We start from the raw sequence: 22,147 nt of genomic DNA, 5'->3' as shown, positions 1-22,147 counted from the left end.
GGGTCTCCAACATATGTCATATGCTGCCAGGCTAAAGAAGCTCCAGCTCTATTCAGTAGCATACCGCCTGCTCAGAGGTGATCTGTGCCTGACGTACAAGGCCATGTCCAATTCAGAATTAACGGACATGCTCCACCTCAAAAAATCCAAATCCATCAAAGCCACGAGAGCTAAAGATCTAAACCTCAGCACAAATATGAATAGGACATGCTGGAGGGACAGATTCATAACCCAGAGGCTTCCCGCACTCTGGAACAGGATCCCAGTCCATGTTAGGCGGAGCCCCTCACTGACTCTTTTCAAGAGAAATCTTGACAAGTGGATGGGTGATCGTAGGTTTACCCCGGGGGTCATCTCTGTGTCATTAATAGACAGAGGTACAGTAAACTAAATTTATTTTGTACACTTTTGTATCATTACATGGGGTGGCGAAAGCCACATACACTATGGCTAGGCTTATAAATGCCCTAGGGCAGATAGCCTAGTACTATACTATGAAACTATGAAATGACATTCCTGGTTATCTGTCTGATTCTTTTAAAGATGGAAACTTCCCTTAGTGGTTTGAATTGCAAATAAATTTCAGCTAAATGTTAATTAATGGTCTTGCACCCTTTAATTAGTTTACTTTGAAAAATATAACTATTCAAAGTTAAAATACTAGAAATAACTTTTCTGTTGATCCAAATTCAAAAAGGCTTGTATAGTTTGAGTGTATACCTCTACACTGTGTATAAACAAATAAGAGAGCTTGAAAAGGACAACCTAGTAAATTTTGACAACATGGAGTTGATAAACAGAAGGTCTTTGCTCTCATATCCCTATAATACATTGTCCTATTAAATTTGGATATTTTTTCATGGGAGTTATTATGCAGAACATTTTATGCAACACATTTACTAGTGAAGATGTTTACCATGGCTCAAGTTATTTGTTGGAAATGTTCTAATATAGTAATAGGCCCTTTGTGTCATATATTTATCGAATTAACTTCAGTGAAAAGTTCTGACTATGGATTTAGCTTTGTTTTGGATATTTTGGTCAGGTAAGAGGGGTGGTTGTATTTAAACAATGCTTACTCCTAATACCAAATCTCAGCATGCAACAGTCAGTGTGTTCCTTGCTTTGAGGTCTTATTGATTGCTACAAAACATAGCTAATTTGAGTTATTAATACTATCCTGGATTAGCTGCAGCCTTTGAAAATGTTTCAACAAATGGATGCAGATACAAGATCGTATGCAGAAAACTTAAAATGTGAAGGCTGAATATGCGAATTCTTGTTTTACATAAATGTGTATTCAAGTTTAAAGAAAATGTGTAATAACAAGAAATTGCTATCATGTGATGGGTGGGAAATCAGCACTATGTGAAATAATGCAGGAGTCCTTCACCTTAGAAAATGGTTTAATTGTTTGTAAATTACGTAAACCCATTAGGACAGGTGCCTCTTTTCAGGGTAATTGTTTAACTGGTGACCATTTAAGAGTTCATCACCTCTCTTTACCCAGAAGTCAGGAACATTCAGCCTCTTGTCTGATGACATTGTCACTCAGTCAATCATCAGTCTGCAGTCTTAGGTGCTCTGCTACCAATTACACTTATGAGCCATGAGCTTTCTTGTGCTCAGCCATAGTGCATGTAATGGACATTATATGACAAGCAGAGAAATCCAAAACCAATTTACTGTTTGGATTCAGATTCAATAAGCCAATCCACTCTGTCCTGAGCCATCATATTTCTCCATCATTACTCATGTAGACATTGAAGACTCCCAGTAGCCCTACCAAATCATTGGCCAATACCCTATTAAGTGTCACAACCAATGTCTCTCTCAAAAGGCTAAATACTCAAAAAAAAAGCTAGGTTCTTACGTACACGTAACAGTGAGGATCTACCTTTCTGCATATTGTAGTGGTATTGAGGGAACCATCTCATCAAATCCAACAAACTCAACAATATAGTACTCATCTGTGAACTTGTTTGTTTCTCTTCTACTTTCTGGAACCTTTTCTGAGTGTCAGCTTTGGAGTAGCAGACAGACCTGCCCACTCAAGAGGTCTGGTTCTAGACTCAACAGTCTGTGTAAAAAATAAGGCCAATATAGGTATCTGGTAATTTGCAACCTCCTGCATAGCCTCTGGTTTCTGCCCCAATGGTGGCATGATCTTTAATGTCCCAGAAGCTAGTTTCCACTGCTAATATCTAGTCTGTCTGGCAGAAACATAAATTGAGGGATAACAGAGAAGCAATAGCAATAGCTTCTAAATCTAAACATTATGTATTCTAGACATTGCTAGAATGTTGCAGCATTTAAGCAGGACTCTAGAGGCTTTAAAATATTATGGTGTCTAGCTCACCTAGAAAGCATACTATATGTCACTGGCAGTATGACCAGAATCTCTCAAGCAGCTGTCAAAACTATGGTGGTTATATATAGTATAGTCCATACAACAGTTCCTAAAATGAAAATGTTATTTAATGTGGCATTATATGTGAGTTTTACAGAAGACAGATTATTAAAGTAAAAAATCTTGGTTACAGACAAAGGCTGGAGAAATTGTCCCAATATACTATTAACTACAGGTTAGTGAGATGTGGACTTACATTGACCTATAAATGTGTGAATAACAATAGGTTTGATAAAATTAAACAACATACATGGGAAACTAGGAACAAACCATTATTTATTGAGGTACAAAGGCCTGAAATTTACCAACATATAACTTTCCACAGTAGATCAGGATTGTAGGGAATGTTTTTCCTTGCCATTTTAGAAGACTGAACAACTTTTGTGCCTTTAAGAGGGGTTTAGATGGCTGGCTGAATACAAAAATTTATGCTCCAATATTAATTGGTGGCAAACCCTTTGAAGTTCTATAGAAGGCTATGAGTTTGATCATTCTGAACATTGAACAATGAACATCATTATATGGATGTCAGTCATGTAATTTAAAATTTTAAAGATGGTAACATGAAAAGACTTGTTTCGGGTGCTGTCATTATTTATTTATTTATTTATTTATTTATTTTTGAGCTGCACCACTTTGATAAAGGGATTGGAAAATAAATATGACAAAAAAGGAGGATGGTTGGTGTACATTATGGATGATTTAACCTGCATTTCCTTGTTTGCTATTTTATGGCAAGGTTATAAATGCAGGGCAAGACTGATTTTTATTGACAGAACGTATTACATTGGGGAACTGCATTAATGTACTTTCTACTTGTGTATCTGTCACAGAGGGTCACATGCAGAGCAACCAGATATTAACTAAAAGTATCTTCTGTTTCATTTTTTGTAATTTATATTTATTGATTCATTCATCCAATAATTATCACTTGTCTGCTAGGGAAAAATAACATGCCACTACATTTTACTGATCTACTCCAAAGACTCCTCTATCTCAGGATTATATGTTACAACAGCTTTTCATAGCATGCTTACCCCCACTTTTTATCTTGGCTAAGGACTATGTTAACACATTGGTTGCAATCATATGATTTCCTCAGTTGTATGAGCTGGTATTTAAAAAAAAAAATTATATTAGCAGTTTCAGCATGTTTTAGCAATGAAAACATACTCTACATTTGCCTGATATATTTATATTAATTTTTATACCCTTGTTAATTCAACATCAAATGCCAAATAAATAGTCTGTGCATGTTTCCATAGCATTTCAGAAATCTATTCTGTGGGTGCGTTGTTAAAGCATTCACTGATTACATTGTTCTAAACTTTAGTATAATCAGAGACTGATGTAAAAAATCATACATTTCATGTTTTTTGAATCAGCAGCAGCTTGTAGAGTGCGTGTACATTCATATGTTTATCCATGCATTCACTAAACCCTTTCTCAGTGTTATGCATGTTATAGCGTTAACAAACAGCAGCAGAAAGTGACAAGGCAATCTACATGAAAATGAAGGCAAACTTTCTTCAGTGCTGCATACTTATTTTAATGCTATTTCTGCAGCATCTGTGTCATATATTTACTAGTAAACGTGTGTGAGAATAACCATTTTATATTAGATTCAAAATGACTGAAAACAAATAAAACAATTTTTTTTGTTTTGCAGGGGGCAATTCCTCCTGCATCCCCACACCCCCTGGTGACTCAGAGATTGCACAGCAGTGGGATCAGGGCAAATTCTCTGATCTCACAGCAAAGCGATGTCGCACAAAAAGCAGACAGTTAAAACACCATTAAGAAAAATGTTCACTCATATGAACATTCGGTCTTTTTTACATTTACAAAACTTAAAAGCATTAATTTATTTCAGCTTTTATTCTTTTGACCTGCAAATCTCTCCCTCTCTCTCCTAAGGGCAAACCTACACTTTTCCTCAGGGAAAAGCCCTACACAAAACACTCATGCATAAATAACTATATCTTGTACTTCAAGTACACCAGCACACATGCACAGCACTTAATCTATCCCTTTTCCTAGCCCTTAATCTAACCCAGCGCTCAAATACTTGCACAAACACTCATCCTCCTAAAGGCAAAATGTTTGATATATCTAAAAATGTCAGATATTAAAAACCAAAAACCTACACTTACTTTATCAGCAAGCACTTATTTTTCCTAATTTCACAATCTCCTGTATTCTATAATGAGGTTTCCCAAACACTTCATTCTGTCAATGATTTGACTATTTGCTCTGAGCTCAGGAGCAAAAACAGGACCTCTTTTCAAAATAAATGTAGCTAACCACTTCTTACATTCAGCTATTTTGCAATAACACTTCAGCCCTGACTACAAATATATGTTGGCATTCAAAAACTGAATATCTGCATTGTACTCCATACCTCTTAACTATCCAGGTTTTCCCAGAATGTGCTGATTTTTACCTTTGATCTGGTCCTCATGACATTTGTGTTTTTTTGGGGCAAATCACTGAGGGGGACTGATACCACTAAATAATAACAGACATTTGACTTTCAGAGTTCATATTCTTCAGAAAATGCATGCTAACATAAAAACTGTTATTCTAGCAACTTTCTAAGTTTATAAGAGCAATATTTGAAATGCATTATTATTTGGGCCCTTTGACCCCCCCCCCATTATTTTAGGCTTTGTCCAGATTTCTTTTGCTAACAAGCTGAGGGCTATGTGTACTACTAACCAGCATCTGCTAATCATGTCTTCTGACTGCTTGAACCTGGAAAGTATGTACTGATGATGTGTGTGTGTGTGTGTGTGTGTGTGTGTGTGTGTGTGTGTGTGTGTGTGTGTGTGTGTGTGTGTGTGTGTGTGTGTGTGTGTGTGTGTGTATATATATATATATATATATATATATATATATATATATATATATATATATATATATATATGTATGTGTGTATATATAGATTCCATACATTTGGTCGAATTACACTTAGTTGAAAATGATACCAGGCATTGCACTTCACTGAAAGCTCACTTCACTGAAAGCTCACTTGGTCGAAGTTAATTTGGTCGAAAATGGAATATAGCCCCTGTCCCACTGCAGTGCAACCCTGGAGTGAGAATAATAAATAAGGGGGGGCATAGCCCCACACAATGGGGGGTGTGGGAGGCATAGCCCCCACATAATTTTAATGTAGTCACTATTATAAGAAGGTCTATCCATTAGAAATGCATTGATATATATTTATATATATATATCTTTAGTAAAACACTATTGGCATAATGTGGGGGGCTACGCCCCACACACACCCCAATGTGGGGGGCTGTGCCCCCCACCCCCCTTGTTTAATATTCTCACTCCAGGGTTGCACTGCAGTGGGGCAGGGGCTATATTCCATTTTTGACCAAGTGAGCTTTCAGTCAAGTGAAATGCCTGGAATCATTTTCGACTAAGTGTAATTCGACCAAATGCATGGAATCCATATATATATATATATATATATATATATATATATATATATATATTTATAGAGAGAGAGAGGCACACGCACGGATATATTGACAGCTATCTCTTTCTATATATATATATATATATATATATATATATATATATATATATATATATATATATGTGTATATATATATATATATATATATGTATATATATTTTATATATATATATATATATATATATATATATATATATATATATACACACACACACATATATTCATATATTATATAATTAACTTAAGTATACACCACCATACCACTGCAGTAATCAACAGGGACTTTAATGCACAGGCCACAACAAGACAGGGAGCAAACCAGATTATATTCAAAAAACAAACTTCTTCAGTGCTGACATCACAGGAGAATGTCCCTTAATTTAAAGTAAAATTGACACTAAAATATGCATTTGATAAATCATTACATACTAATGTATTAAAAGCGCACCCTTGATTATATCAAAAATATAAAAATTATTCATCTTGTAATATATAAAAAGGATATCACTTCTAGATGATTGTCACTGTTGTAGTGACACCCCAATCTCACGTGCAAAAATTAGCAAAAAAGGAGTTGTGGTTGGATGGACAAAAAGACAATATAAATATACATGCATAATAAACATATCTGGTGCTATCTAGTGGTTAAAACATCAAGTATATCAATTAATTTAAGCCTAAACTATAAATTGTACCCAGGTTAATAATCCAGCTTCTTTCTTTAAAATGAAATGTATGTAATTTATCAAATTTATTCTGGGAGAAAGAGGTCACTGAGTGGTTTTCGACAATTACCATCAGATGTTGTGTGGAAAGCTGTTACTGAAAGATGGTACTTTAACTTGTCTGAAGGACATTCTTTGGAAGTGATTTCTTAACATTGGGTGTTAGGAGGTTTGATAATTCACAGCAGAGCTTCAGCAAGTGTAATATCTACGGCATCTTCAATGTGCTGGTTAAAGGGAAATGAAGGATCTAAGAGATGTCCAAGATATTTTTGTACAGATGTGACTTCTTGTTTAATGGCACCTTTATTAGGATAGGAATGGTATTAACTGTCTTTTGAGTGGTGCCAAAAGTCATCACTCCTGATTACCTAGGATTGATAGTTCATTCTGGATTGTCCACTGCCAGAGCGTGTTAGACTGATTTACTGAATCTTGCAACATTATTTCAAATCCACTGACAAATGAGCTATTAAATATCTTCATTAATGTGTAAAACACAATGAAAGACATATTTCTTGATGTGGGGATGCAGTTCATTCTCAAATCCTGATACCCAGAGAAGGACCATTGTACCTTAATGAAAGTGGCAATATAATGCTCTTAGAATATTTCACCAAATATTAAGTAATATCACAGACTTAGCTGTTTTTCCCTGTTATTAGGAAATGCTTAATTGAAAATAATCTGATTCCCATACTTTTGTGCATGTTAAGTGCTGAACACATGAACTGCAATATCGGATTTAAAAATACCCCCAACTGAGGTTTACAATATAATTATCTTCTATTAGCAGGCAATTAGACTGGACAATATAGTTCTTTTTCAGCCATGACCTTGTCTGAAATGGTTTAAGAGATTCAGCAAATAGAAATAATGTAGCAAAAGTATTTAGATAATAAACATCAGCATATTAATTGCATTAACCTATATAATAAGAATCAGTCACAACTTGAAACCCAAATGTCACAATGTGAGCAAGTGAAAATCCATGTGCATCAGTCATAAATACTGAACACATTCAGACAATGGCAGAAATGGAAAACGGATCTAGTGTACCTTTTCTGTTGACTTTAAATTTATAAATCTAAGACAATTCATCAATTATGTGCAATATAACAGTAAACAGAACAGCAATCATATCATAAATTATGCATGCAATACCCATTAACTGTAGAATATTCAGTGGGTTGACTGTAAAAGAATCCAGGTATCACTCCTTAAATAACCTTACATAACTCATCTTCTCTCCAGCAAGATTCAATCCAAATTATAAGAAAACATTTCTCTTTGGCCTCTTATTAATCAGTAATCCAAACAAACTAAATCATATCACATTTCATCTTTTTACTGATCTCAGTGACCACCTTCATATTCGGTTCCACATTTCTCCAGACTGCGTTCCCTCCATGTATGAACCCATTGCATGCATTTTCAATCTCTCCCTCACTGTTGGAATAGTTCCCTCAATTTAAGCATGCTTTAATAGTCCCCATTCAGAAAATTCATTCACCACCACCTAAGGATTTCAGTCTCATTTCCATTCTCTCTCTCCCCTAAGATTTTTGGAAAATATATTTATGATTTATTCATGGAATTCTTTAACAAGTGTAATATTCTCACTGGCAACCACAACACCAAGACAGAGATATACTCTCTTACAGACAAATATATACAAATGATGAAAAGTCACACTTTACACAGCTCAGTTTCATAGTTTCAAAACATGCTTTCAAAAGTTTAAACCACAACATTCTTATTGGTGAACTTCAAACCATCATATTTAGATCCTCTACTCCTAGTATATTTACTAATTATCTGTCCTTAAGGACATTAGCTATCAGTAGCTATATCTATCTATCTATCTATCCGTATCTGATAATCTAACCTCTGGTGTTTTGCAGCTTTCATTCCTTAGTGGACTTATCTTTTCTTCACTTTTCATCGCTGATATTACCTCAGTTTTCCACCGCAACAACATTACTCTGCATGCTGATTATATTGTTGTGTATGACATCTTCACTAACCTTTCCATCCTACAAATGAGCTTCAAAATTACCTTATTTTGTTCTCCTTCTGTGCTCTCCAGTAATAAGCTTATCACAAGCAGTGCCAAGAATGATGATATGCTATTCTATCTATAAACATTCACATTCCTATCAATATCTCTATTCACTCTCTCTCTCTTTCAGTCAGACATCTTACTGACACTGTATTTGTCACTGAAACAAATCAGTTTTTCACCATTTATCCATCACTGCCCATGCTGTAACTGCCAAAATGTGTGCCGATACCACAACTAAAGTATGCCTTACAATTTATTGCTTTCAACTCCTCCCAAAACACTCAAACTTTTCAAATGACAATAAATCCATTAGCAGGCTCATCCAACTCTCTCTCTTAGAAATGAAGTCTAACAAAGCCAAGTTTGAGGTAAATTTGGCCTCCTGAGCCAAGGACAACCACAAGGCATCTTTTAGCTATGTCTACAACCTCAAAGGCAATACACAATTGTGTGCAATTGTGTGCAATTGTAAATTGAGCCAACTATACTGAGCCAGAAGATATAGCAAACCTTCTGGCTGAGAAATTCATCTCCAAATTTACCCCCTCTCTCCATCAACCTAACCTCAGGAAATGCCATCAAATATAACTCCCACTAGGGAACAGGTCCTTAATGCCTCTCTAAGGCCAAGAACACCATATCAATGGGCCCAGACAATATCCCAGGATGCCTTCTAAATAGCATGAAATATGATCTATTAGGCCCTCTGGAATTGTTATTTAACTGTAGCCTCCAAACAGGTTTTATGCCTCATGAATGGAGAACAGCAGCAGTCATCCGTCTGCACAAAGGTGAGCCATCTACGGATCCTGGAAACTAGAGACCCATAAGTCTCACTAATGTCATATGCAAAGCCATGGAAAAAATTATCATCGAAATGATCAGTAATGAAATAGGAAACCTCCAGACACTGGACCCAACCCAATTTGGTTTCATCAAGGGCAGGTCATGCCTACTCAACCAGGTGGACTTCTTTGAGAAAGTCACCAAAGAAATGGATGAGGGCAGAATGATTCAAACTGCTTACTTGACCTGGCCAAGACATTTAACACAATCACCCACTCAAACAATGTTGACAAACTTAAGAAGCTAGATACATACACCTGTGTCACCTGATGTATAGCCAGATGGCTCACAGACAGGACCCAGGAGGTTAGAATTGGGGAGTCCACCTCTACAAAGAGGCCAATCACAAGTGGAGTCTCTCAGGGATCAGTCCTGAGAAAGCTCCTTTTTGAATTTTACTTCTCTGAAGGCCAACGTCAATGGCCTCTGCTCTGGATGACTACATTTGCAGATGATGACAAATTAGTAGCTGTCATTGAATCACCCACTGACCCAAATGTTCTCCAGAAATGGCTGACACAGACAAACAACTAGTGCTAGAGCCATGGACTAAAACTAAATGCCAAGAAATGTATAATAGTATCCTTTGGGAAGTCATCCACCCCTGGTAACTATCATATTGACAACACAACCCTAAGAGCTGATGCAGTAGTCAGGGACGTGGGGACACACATAGACAGTAATCTAGCCTTTGACCACCACATGAATATAGTAGTGAGGAAATAATTCTATGTTGCACAACTTATAAACAAAGGTATGGCATCTAGGTCCAAGGAAGTCATGGTTCCATTGTATTTGGCATTTATCAAACCTATCACTGAGTACAATGCCCCCTTTGGTATGTACCTAATCAGGCATATCCAACAATTGGAACATCTCCACTGTTGCTCGTCCCTTACTCCAAGGATGAAAAGCAAGGTGGGGTAGTTCTTTTAAGAAGCTTTGTTATATGAAAACACATCAGGATGGATAGCAGCATCAATAAATATAAAATAACTAATTGACAAACAGAGCATACACACATGCATGCTTACATCTCAACAGCTAACTACAAAATGTCACTCGGGCTCGTACACGCTCAGTACTCAATACACTTCTACATGTCCACAGGAGGTTCTTAAAAAGACATACACACATTGATCTACACTCACTAAAAAAATACAGCATGCAAACAACATGCCCTCTGCAGACCATCTCAAGGCCCTATCACTGTGTTTTGTCTTCTACAGGCTGTTGAGGGGAGATCTATGCCTAGCATATAGCATTGTTAGACCCCACTCTGATGACCTCCTGCATATCCACAAAACAAACAGCACTAGAATTACCCATACTAAAGACTTAAACTTTGTCTGTGATATAAATAGGACCTGCTGGAGATATAGGCATGTATCCCAGCGACTACCCTTCTCTGAAACAGGCTCCCTATCCATGTGAAGTAGAGTTCCTTCCTAACCCAACTCAAGTGTAACTTGGGCAATTGGATGGGGAACAGGAAATTTATCCCTGGTTTGGCATCTATGTCTCTAATGGATACAGGCAGCCTGTAAATGATTCATCTCCCAGGCCCCTGATTGTAAATGTTTCAACTCCCAAGCCCCTGCTTACACTTATCAAGGGTTCAGAACTTGTCAGAGATTTGGGATGCATGGCTAGGCTTAAAAAGGCCCTTGTGGTCCTTAGCCTAGTTAACATCTATGAACCTATGTACATATGAACATCATTGTATGACTTTAAAGAAGACAGATTGGCTTCCAGTGATAGCCCAGGCACTGTCCTTTTCTATTCAATAACCTTTAAAGTACTCAATATGATAAATATTGCCCAACTCTTCAGATATATTCTACAATCTTTCCTGTATGAGCTACACAGTGAAAATGACTATAGACCATCCCTAATTCTGCAAAACAATAGGAAAAATAAGTTTTTCTAAAAAAATTATACCATTTACACTGGCCAGATGGTATCACTTTCATAATAATATCATTAAAGAAACTCAATATCCCATTTCAGGGGGAAAAATTCCTTAAACACCTAAAAGTCATATTCCAGCACATATTTTATTGACAATGGTTAAACTGTATATATTATATGCAAATTACCCTCAATACATCACAAGCATTGACAACAACCACAAACACTTTCTTCTCCTCCTTTCACTTGTGTTAAATATTTATCACCTATTATTTACTTGCAAAATGTATACAATACAACATGTAGGCTAATAGCTAGATTCTGTTACATTTTCTCAATCAATTAATGCTCCTCTCTAAATCCTATGTGTGTGTTATCTCTCTCTCATACTTAAAACTATGCTGCATCTCTCACATAACTGCTGTAATCCAACCTGTATACAAATATTCACAATTCAGCCTTGATCAAAATGCCTGCAGCCTATCCTAGTCTGATAGATACTCTGCCAATCATATTACATATGTAAACCAGTGAAAGCAGTTTTTCATGTTAAACTGTTTTTTTCTTTTATGTGAATTGTTCTGTTCTCTGTGTTCTGTTTTTGCATTTAAATGTGTATTTAATATTCCGTCATTTCATTCTTATTTGTTATTGTACAATGAAATCCAGGCCATGGCTGAAAATGATCCTTAGTCCAGTCCACTTTCTTGGTTAATAAATCAATATATTTGCAAGTGTCAGCAAGAGTTATGAGAGGAAGTGAGGTATAACTTGTGTGCAAATTGATACAGTATTCACTAATAAGCAGGTCGCTATACTAGAAAAAATCTTGTTTTCATGAAAAAGGATTCCTTAAGCTTGTTGGAAACCATGCCAGTTATAGGTAGATAGATAATGTAACAATGCTTGATAATTTCAGAATATGTTTAATTAAACAATGACTGGCAAATAGCATTCCAAAACCTACACACTGATTGGCCAGCCCAACCAGCGTGCCCATATACTAATGAAAAAAGGTCCGGTTGCCCGGACTTTTTCCATTAGTATATATCCTGATTTTTTTTGTCTGTATGAGCACAGGTAGCAACGGAGAAAGGAAGATCTCTGTTGCTTTAATCTCGCTATGTTATACGTTTAACATAGCAAGATAGCTTTAAAAAGGGAACAGAGATCTTCTTTTCTCCGTTGCTTCCTCTATACAGCTCTGATGTGCTGCGTAAGCATGGGAACACAAGTTCCATATGCATGCGCACTACATCAGTAAAAGCCCCAGGATAGCGGAAAACCACGGAAGGGCATCACGGTAGTATTATACAAAGACATTACTTAAGAAAGGTAAGTATTATTTTTCTTAAATAATGTCATTGTATAATAGCAATAACCCACTTCTGGGTGTGGGTAATGCTAGATTTACCCACGGTTGTCTTTGTTTGGTCACTCGGGCTTTGCCTTCGTGACCAAACCACACCAACCATGGGTAAATCTAGCATTACCCACACCCAGATGTGGGTTATTGCTTAAATAAACAATCTTCTGCAATGGAGTAAAGAAAACACGGGAGTTAAATTAAATGAGTAAAGAAGAAGCATATCAACTGTCTAAAACAAAGCTGTGAGACTTACAGTTTTTCATCAATTGGTCAATGTTTGTTTTTCCTAAAATGTTGCTTCCTCAAGGTACTATAGAGATGTTTATAAAGTAGTAGTGACACATGTGATACAGTTCTGTTCAAGGAATTTGGTGTGAGGGAATGTTCCCATTAAAAAACCTGTCTTAACTGAGTTTAAATGCAATTTCTTGCAACACAAAATATGGTGGTCACTCTTTATGTTTTGCTGAGACATACTAATATCCCCCTAGGACTAATACTTTGGATATTTACAATTACTGCTAAAGATGCAAACAATTTCATTCTTAAATAATATACTTTAGTACTAATCCATTCTCTGTCAACACATTACATATTTTGCAGATGAGGACTATAAAAACAAGGGCATCCAAAGCCTCTCTCTGCAATATCAGCTAACTGATTTTTGGTCACTTGACCGCTACATATATATGCACATATATCCAATATCCATGACAACAATAACTACTACAATGACTATGAAAAAACGAGTGATTTTACTTTCTTCCGAATTAGGCTAATCACAGATTGCTATTTATATTTATTATGTGCTATAAGGTAAATTTCCAAAGAAACAAATATATTTTGTCTCCACCATCTAACTCTACTGTCTTATTAATACAGTCACCCTCCCCATCCTCTGTAATAATGCACTGCAAGTATCATCCTATGGTGGTCTTTCTCTGATGGAGGGTTAGTCATTTGGTGAGTACATTTGATACAGGAGTAGTTGAATATGAGAGTCAAGCAAAAGATAGTTAACTGGATCTCAGAAGACTCCTTTTTCCTCGCTGTTCCTGTTAGTTGAAAATGCAGTGCAAGCAAATGTTTAACTCCTTGGGTGCCAATGTTATAAGAATATGTATGTAGTTTTATTTATCTAAGATCTAAGAATAAGGTAATAATTATTTACACTGTTGGTTAAAACACTGACACATGTTTCCTATTAGATTGCCCAGGGTTGTTGCAAATAAAAAATATTAATCAATGTGTTTACATTTGTCTTCTTTAACAGCAGCCATGTAATTAGTTATTTCTTACCCTAATCAAGAGTGGTGTCAGTATTATTGCACCAGGAAGAAATAGGGAGTTAGAGAATTCTGACAGCTTTCCTTTGTAATTGTATGTGTGAAACGCAATTATTTGAGCTAAAGAGTCACTAAAATACAATGGTTCAAAAAGACAGTGAAAAGACAGTGCCCAGGATGCTTGTCCAAAGACTCAGTTTAGGAAGTGGCATACACAGGGATGATGTAATACATATAGAGTACAGGGATGATGCAATGCATACACAGAGAAGATGTCGTACATATCTAGGGATGATGCACTGCATATACAAGATGCTGCAGTACATATAGACAGAAGATGCAGTACATACACGGGGATTATTTAGTACATATACAGTGCAGGGATAATACAATGCATATAAGGGGATTGGGTTCATATTATATGATCAAACGCTAGAAATAGTGAACGATCTATTATTGAACCCAGATGCATGAAACCGCAAAATGTTGAAGGAATGGATCAGCAAATATTTTCCCAGGGAAAAAAATTGCTGATCCAAAAAAAAAAAAAAATGTACAGGCAACGTAAAGTGGGGGCCTTCACTACCAGCCCCTGATGTGGCGTCTGTGCCCCTCACCCCCCACCTTAAATATACCAACTCCGAGATCACATCACAGTGGAGAAAACAGCAAAGTCTGGAGCACGGCCCAGTGATTTTTTTTCCCTGGGAAAAAATTTGCTGATCCGATCCTTTGATATTCTGTGGTTTCATGCATTTGGGTTTGACAAATGAGCGTTCACTATTTCTAGTGTTCAATCATGTAATAGGAACCCATGGGGAAGATTTAGTACATATACAGTGCATGGATGCTGCAATGCATATATAGGGATGATTTAGTGCATATACAGTGCAAAGATGATGCAGTGCATATACAGAGAAAATGTCGTACATATCCAGGGATGATGCACTGAATATACAAGATGTTGCAGTACATACAGACAGAAGATGCAGTACATACATGGGAATGATTTAGTACATATACAGTGCAGGGATAATGCAATACATATATGGGGATGATTTAGAACATATACAGAGCAGGGATGATGGAATGCATATACAGAGAAGATGTCATACATATCTTTGGATGATGCACTGCATATACAAGATGCTGCAGTACATATAGAGAGAAGATGCAGTACATACACGGGGATGATTTAGTACATATACGATGCATGGATGATTCAATGCATATATGGGTATGATTTAGTACATATACAGTGCAGGGATGATGCAATGCATATACAGAGAAGATGCTGTGCATACCTTGGGATGATGCACTACATGTACAAGATGCTGCAGTACATACAGACAGAAGATGCAGTACATACACGGGGATGATTTTGTTTGTATACAGTGCAAGGATGATGCAATGCATATACAGAGAAGATTGTAGTGCATGTCTAGAAATGATGTACAGTTGCAAATTAAGTTTTCCTTGGGTCCTGCAGAGTTTTTAGGCCATGGGCTTCCCACTTTTTTGGTGGGGAGAGATCATGCATAAATGCACACATTCTTTTGAATTCATATTACTGATTTAAGGCCATTCAAACTGTTGTCATTATAACCTGTCAATGTCCACACCTATCAATTACAGATATCTAACAGTGTATACTTCAAATGCCCAACTGAGATAAAGCATTGGCCACAGTAAACCATTTTAGGCTGCTTTACAGAAATGCACACTTGTCATGTAAAACCGGACTAATAACTGCTTATCTTGTTCATGACATCAGGATACGCATTCTTTCCTACAGACAACCCCCCATACTTAGCAATCATAGACCCTTCTTAGCTGTATATACCTCAGATGTAGGACTGTGGTCAAAATAATAATTATGGATGCAATAACGTACTTGAGGTTTGTTTCACATAAACACATAGTAGCTCAAGTATTCCAACTTATTTGTCACAAATGCATACTCAACCTGTAAAACTAGATTATCTAAACTGATCAAATAATAAGAAGCTAAGTTTCTTTCATCCACAGACAGTTCCACACTCACCCAGAAATTATAGCCATTTTGCCTAGTACATTTTATCTGACTATGGTAACAAAAAAAAAAAAACAAAACATTGTCTCTTGGCCTACTACAGCAACGAGCAGAACAAAGTCATATTTAATCATAGGCAAAAACGCAGAATCAGGGAAAGATTTTAACATTATTGTTATATACTCAGAGTTACTAGAATAAATGTTTTGCATTAGCATACATTTTCTGGATAACATGAAGTCTGAAACTTAAATGTTTGTTATTATTTACTAACTGCAATCCTCAACTATTTGCTAGAAAACCACAAATCTTATGAGGAAAAAATAAAAATATGATGCAAAATTGGGGGTGTTCAACAAACTCGGATGCAGTTGACAGCTGTGTCATTTCAACTTTGTTTCATAAACACTAGCTAGACCACAAGTATTTCAAATAATTTCATTCAAATCTAGATTAGTCCTGCAAATGCAAAAGTTTTATTCTGTGTCTTGGCCAACCTCCAATAAACCAAAGGCTGTCTGGTTGCCCTGCACTGTGAGGCCCTGTGTCAGTGGAACACTAAAGTGCTTTCAGCTACACTAGTTCCCCTCAGCAAAAGTTTTATTCTGTGTCTTGGCCAACCTCCAATAAACCAAAGGCTGTCCGGTTGCCCTGCAGTGGGAGACCCTGTTTCTGTGGAATGCTAAAGTGCTTTCAGCTACACTAGTTCCCCTCAGCAAAAGTTTTAGTCTGTGTCTTGGCCAACCTCCAATAAACCAAAGGCTGTCTGGTTGCCCTGCACTGTGAGGCCCTGTGTCAGTGGAACACTAAAGTGCTTCCAGCTACACTAGTGTATGTTAGAGTTGTATTTAATGTGTCCTCTAAACTGAAGACATTTGGCTATAACCTTTTACAGTAAGCGTGCATACTACTGGTCCCACCCCGCCATTTTTTCTCTTCCTATAGTACTCCTGGTCAATTACTTAAAACAACTTTCTTTCTCTTGGAAAAGGTTTACCTATGTACCTGCAGCCCATACTTCAATTGTTTTTCCCTATAGAAGTGGTAGTCCTTTTCATCACATTATCTAGATTAGTAGTGCAAGATTTGTACTTATTAGGAATATACTGCATTACACTGACTTGGAAGTGACTGAGCTTGGTTTCCCTGACTGTTTTCTTAGCAGCTGGCCTAGTCCAGTTTTTCTGGCTCACAACCTTGTATTACTTTGTGTCTATCCCCCTCCCCCACCTTGAACTTGCATGCCTCCCTCCCACTCCTGCTTAATTACAGAGGAATCAAAAAACCTGATGTAGAACGGCACCATCTTTTGACTTAGTTTTTCTGCCCTTGCGTCATAGGAATTCCCAGTAGTGTGCTCACATATACCATATTTCATTCCTTTTTAAATAGTACTCTACTGACTCCTAATTTACTGCATGTCCCTTTCCTAAAACCCCTGGCATAACTACATTTTTTCCTACTTCTCAGTGAACTGCAGCTCCACTTTATTAAAGAAAAATAGTAATGTCTTTCGGCTTTTCCCGGTTAGGGGTCGCCACAGTGGAACTCTGGTCCGCTAATGATTGGCAGTGGATTTTTATGGTGCAGAGTTGCCAGCCTGATGCCCAACCTTCAAAGAAGGCACAACCATTCACGCATGCACCTACCTGCATGTCTTTAAACGTCACTCGACTGTGGGGAGGACATGCAGACTCCACACAGAAGGCGTTCCAGCCGAGAATCAAACGGGAAAACCTCTTGGTGTGAGGCGACAACACTAACTGCTGCACCACCGTGGCCCACTCCATTATTAAAGAATAGAAAAATAAACACAAAAAAGAAAAGACCTTTTTTCTTTTAGAATCTAGCTTGTCTAATTGCCATTAAATATGGCTGTTTATCTTCCTGGAACACTGGATTGTACTGGCTGATTGTTTTTTTTTTTTGTACTTTCATCTGTAGCAGGTGTAGCCCTGCTCCGTTCGCCCTCACTGCGTTCTGGCTCACTTCGCTCCCCTCCCACCCCCCATATCATTTCCTTTACACCTAACCATGTGTCCCTCTCAACCATCAAATTTCTCCCCTTCCTGTTACACAAGCTAACACCCACTACAAACTCTCTTCCTACCTTACAAACTCTCAACCAAACTCTCAACCAACTCACCCTATTACTCTCTCCTCCTCTTCAAACATGCCAGACTTAATCATTCCTGTCTTACTTCTACCTGCACTGCTCCTACACAACATAACATCACCTCACACACTCTTAACCCCTATACATAAAGCCCCCACCTACCATCACCTAAACTTCTTTTCTTACCCTCAGCAACCCATACGCATCTCTGCATCTATCCTTCCAATGAATATACTACTCCCTAAAATAAAAACTCCTCCTTTCCATCATAGAACATCTAAGTATAAAACAAAATACTTTCACAACTACCCACAAAAAATGAAAGCTTATGACTTCCCAAGGACTCCACTCTTGTCAGGTGATATACACCCAACCCTGGTCCTACCACTATTCCTAACCCTCCACAAAATATCACCCCCAATTCTAATCAACCATCCACACCAAAAAAGAAAATCTCCTTCTATTCTATCAATACTCGAAGTATGCTCAACAAACTAAGCCAGTTTCATGCTTGGGTATCTCTTCATACTCAAGACATTATCTCTGTCACAGAAAATTGGCTTAAACTTCAAAACCAAGATAAAGACATTCTTCCTCCAGGTTATAATATACTTCGCCAGGATCGCTTAAAGAAAAAAGCTGGAGGTGTTGCTTTAGTTTACTCTAACTACCTCACTCTCTCCCTTCCTAAAGAATCGATTCCCTCCTTTACACCTGCTTAATTATTAATAGCAAACTTCAAACCCAATGCCTTTGCTACCATCATAGTAGTAGCCATATACATTCCACCAGGGGACAACATCCCCTTAATGGAAAATATACTATCATATCTCTCCCTAAATTTCCCTAATGAAACTATCCTTCTTGCGGACATAAACATTAATTGGCATAACCTTAATAATCCAAACCCTCCACAACACATAAACCTCCATGGATTTACAAAACTAGTCTCCAAACCTACCCATACTAATAACTCACATTCTTCAAGGTCCTTGATAGATTGGATACTTGCTTCTAACCACAGCAATACCATAACCCTGAAATTCTACCTGATGCCCTGAGCGACCACTTACCTATAAAAGTGCTATGATACATCACCCACCTCCCCAAACCACACCAGCCTATCATCTGCAGCAAACTTTCAACCTTTAACCCAGGCACTTTTAAAACCCTCCTCTCTAGAATTAACTGGAATTTCCTTACTCAGCTCCCACTCAGTGAAGCAGTAAATGCCTTCGACTCAACTTTCCTAAATATTTAAAATTCTCTAGAACCACCAATAAAAGTTTGATTAAAGGCAAACATTTCACCCTGGCTAACTAAAACCACCTGCACCCTTATGAAATCCAGAGATAGAGCATAGAAAACATGGGTACAAACCAAACTTCCAGCTGACCTCCTAAAGTATAAAGAACTTAGAAATCAGACAAAAAAACTTATCAACAAAGACAAAAAAGACTTTTATTATAATCCCCGCAAAACATTAAAATCTGATCCAAAAAAATTCTGGAATGCTATAAGCCAAGTACTACATCCAGGTAACCCAACTTCACCAAACCCATGCCCAGACAAGTCACCTGAAGAAACTGCCAATACCTTCAACACCTACTTTATCAAATCCATTTCCAAAATATTTAACCCCAACCTCTCAAACAACAACACTTCAAACCTCCCTATACACCCCTCAACCACTATCTCAGTAGACTCCTTCTCTCTCAAACCTGTCTCCACTGACTATATCAGAACTCTACTCTCAAAGCTCAAACCATGCTCTGTATCAGCAGGCAATATTCGTTCTTACTTTCTCCATATTGCTGCACCCTCCCTTGCTATGCCTGTGTCTATACTAATCAAGCACTCCCTCTCTGAGTCTAAAGTTCCTTTTATCTGGAAACAGTTTTACACCTCCTACTCATAAAGGAGGTAACTCCACAGAAATATCTAATTTCAGACCTATCACTATCCTCTCCCCTCTCTCCAAAATCCTTGAGAAATGTATACACAAACAAGTTATGCATTATCTCTTGCAAGAAAAACTTCTCACTCCAACACAACATGGCTTCCATCCCAAGCATAGTACAACCATAGCTCTACTATCATTTCTCAACACCTTAGCCCTTGCTAAAGATGATCGCAAACTCATATCCTGCCTATTCCTTGACCTTTCTAAGGCTTTTGACACTGTCTTACACATGCTGCGACTTAGTAAACTTGTAGATCTAAACTTCACCCCTGAGGAAGTTGCATGGTTCTCTAGCTATCTCTCTGATAGGCTGCAGACAGTATGATGGGGCTCAGCACTATCTACCCCTCTCTCAGTAATGTAGTATTCCCTAAGGTTCCATTCTTGGACCTCTACTCTTTAATATCTTCACCAACTCACTCCACTCCTCTTGTCCTCAGTCTAACATTGTCCAATACACACATGACTCATCAGACATAATTATTGCTAATTCCCCCTTAGAACTCGTAACAAATATCCAGACATCTTTCAACTTAATAGAGACATGGCTCACTAATAATCAGCTCATCCTCAACCCTAAGAAAACAAAATTACTACTGTTTCTACCTAAATCCGCAAACCACATTAAACTTTCCTTCTCTATAAGGTCCCTAAACAATACCCATATACAAGTCGAAAGTAGCACAAAACTCCTTGGCATTACCATTGATGACCAACTAAAATTCGATCTTCACATTAACAATTGTATCAAAAAAAAAAAAAACACCAAAAGGTAGGACTACAACAGGAACAACAAATTCCTAACTATTGAAGCTAGGATTTCTCTTACCTATGCCTACCTTCTACCATACTTTTAACCTATTGTTCCCAAATACTGACAAATCTGAACTCCTCCCTACTTGCCAAATTAGAATCAGCCTACCACAAAATAGCTAGATTTGCAGCTCAACAAACATATAGATCTCACCACTGTCTCTCCCTAAAATACCTGAACTGGCTTGAACTACCTCACCTGTTCCTAGCATCTCAACTCCAAATCATGCAATCCATTCTATATCAGTCTGATTTCTACCCAAGTCTATCTTCTCTCATCTCTCACTACTCTCCTACCAGACTTCTCAGTCACTCAACCCAAGACCTACTAAAAATCCATAAACCCAAATCCAGGGTTGCACAGGGTGCAACTTATATAGGTACCATCCCCCTATTGTATGGAACAAACTCCCACTAGTCTTCAAGTACTCAAGCAATCCCTTGTTATGGCCAGCACATAAGTTAACTGAAATGAGTTAGGTAATGTGCTGAACATAGACCTTTTAAAATAAAGTTATTTTGTTGGCTAACCATGGCCACCCTGGAGCAGTGGGCCTCAGGTGGCCACCTGAATCACACCTATTATAATCTGCCACTGATGATGTAGTACATGTAATTAGCACAGTTATAATGTACTGAATATACAGGGATGATACTGAGCATATACAAGGCACAGTCATTTATGTAAAAAGCTTATCAGTGTCTGACACCTCTGTATTTTCCACAGTTGGCCATATAACATCTTTGCAGGACAGCCAATCTCTGCTTCTTGTATCTCAGCTGGGATGACTATGTGAATATACATCATGGTGACACTGCATCTACACATCTAAATTCCTCTTCTGCAGCAGCTAAGTGGCCAGAAAGGACTATTTTGATTTTTTGAATAAGATAAAAAATATTGTTTGGTGTGAAGATATGTATTGGCTAACATTGGATGTTAGTAGTCTATATACGAATATCAAAAATATACATGGGATAGAGGCATTATTTAAGTCAATGGGAGATTATCCACTAACACATTATGTGTTGGAATTAGTTAAATTCTGTTTGGAAAATAATTATTTTAATTTTAATAATTGAACGTATCATCAAATACAAGGCATAGCCATGGGTGCAGC

Source organism: Protopterus annectens, chromosome 14.part0 (assembly GCF_019279795.1).
Source record: "Protopterus annectens isolate FY-2018-M chromosome 14.part0, PAN1.0, whole genome shotgun sequence".
Lineage (NCBI taxonomy): Eukaryota > Metazoa > Chordata > Ceratodontiformes > Protopteridae > Protopterus > Protopterus annectens.
The sequence above is the reverse complement of the archived record's forward strand: the minus strand, read 5'-3'. Positions refer to the sequence as shown.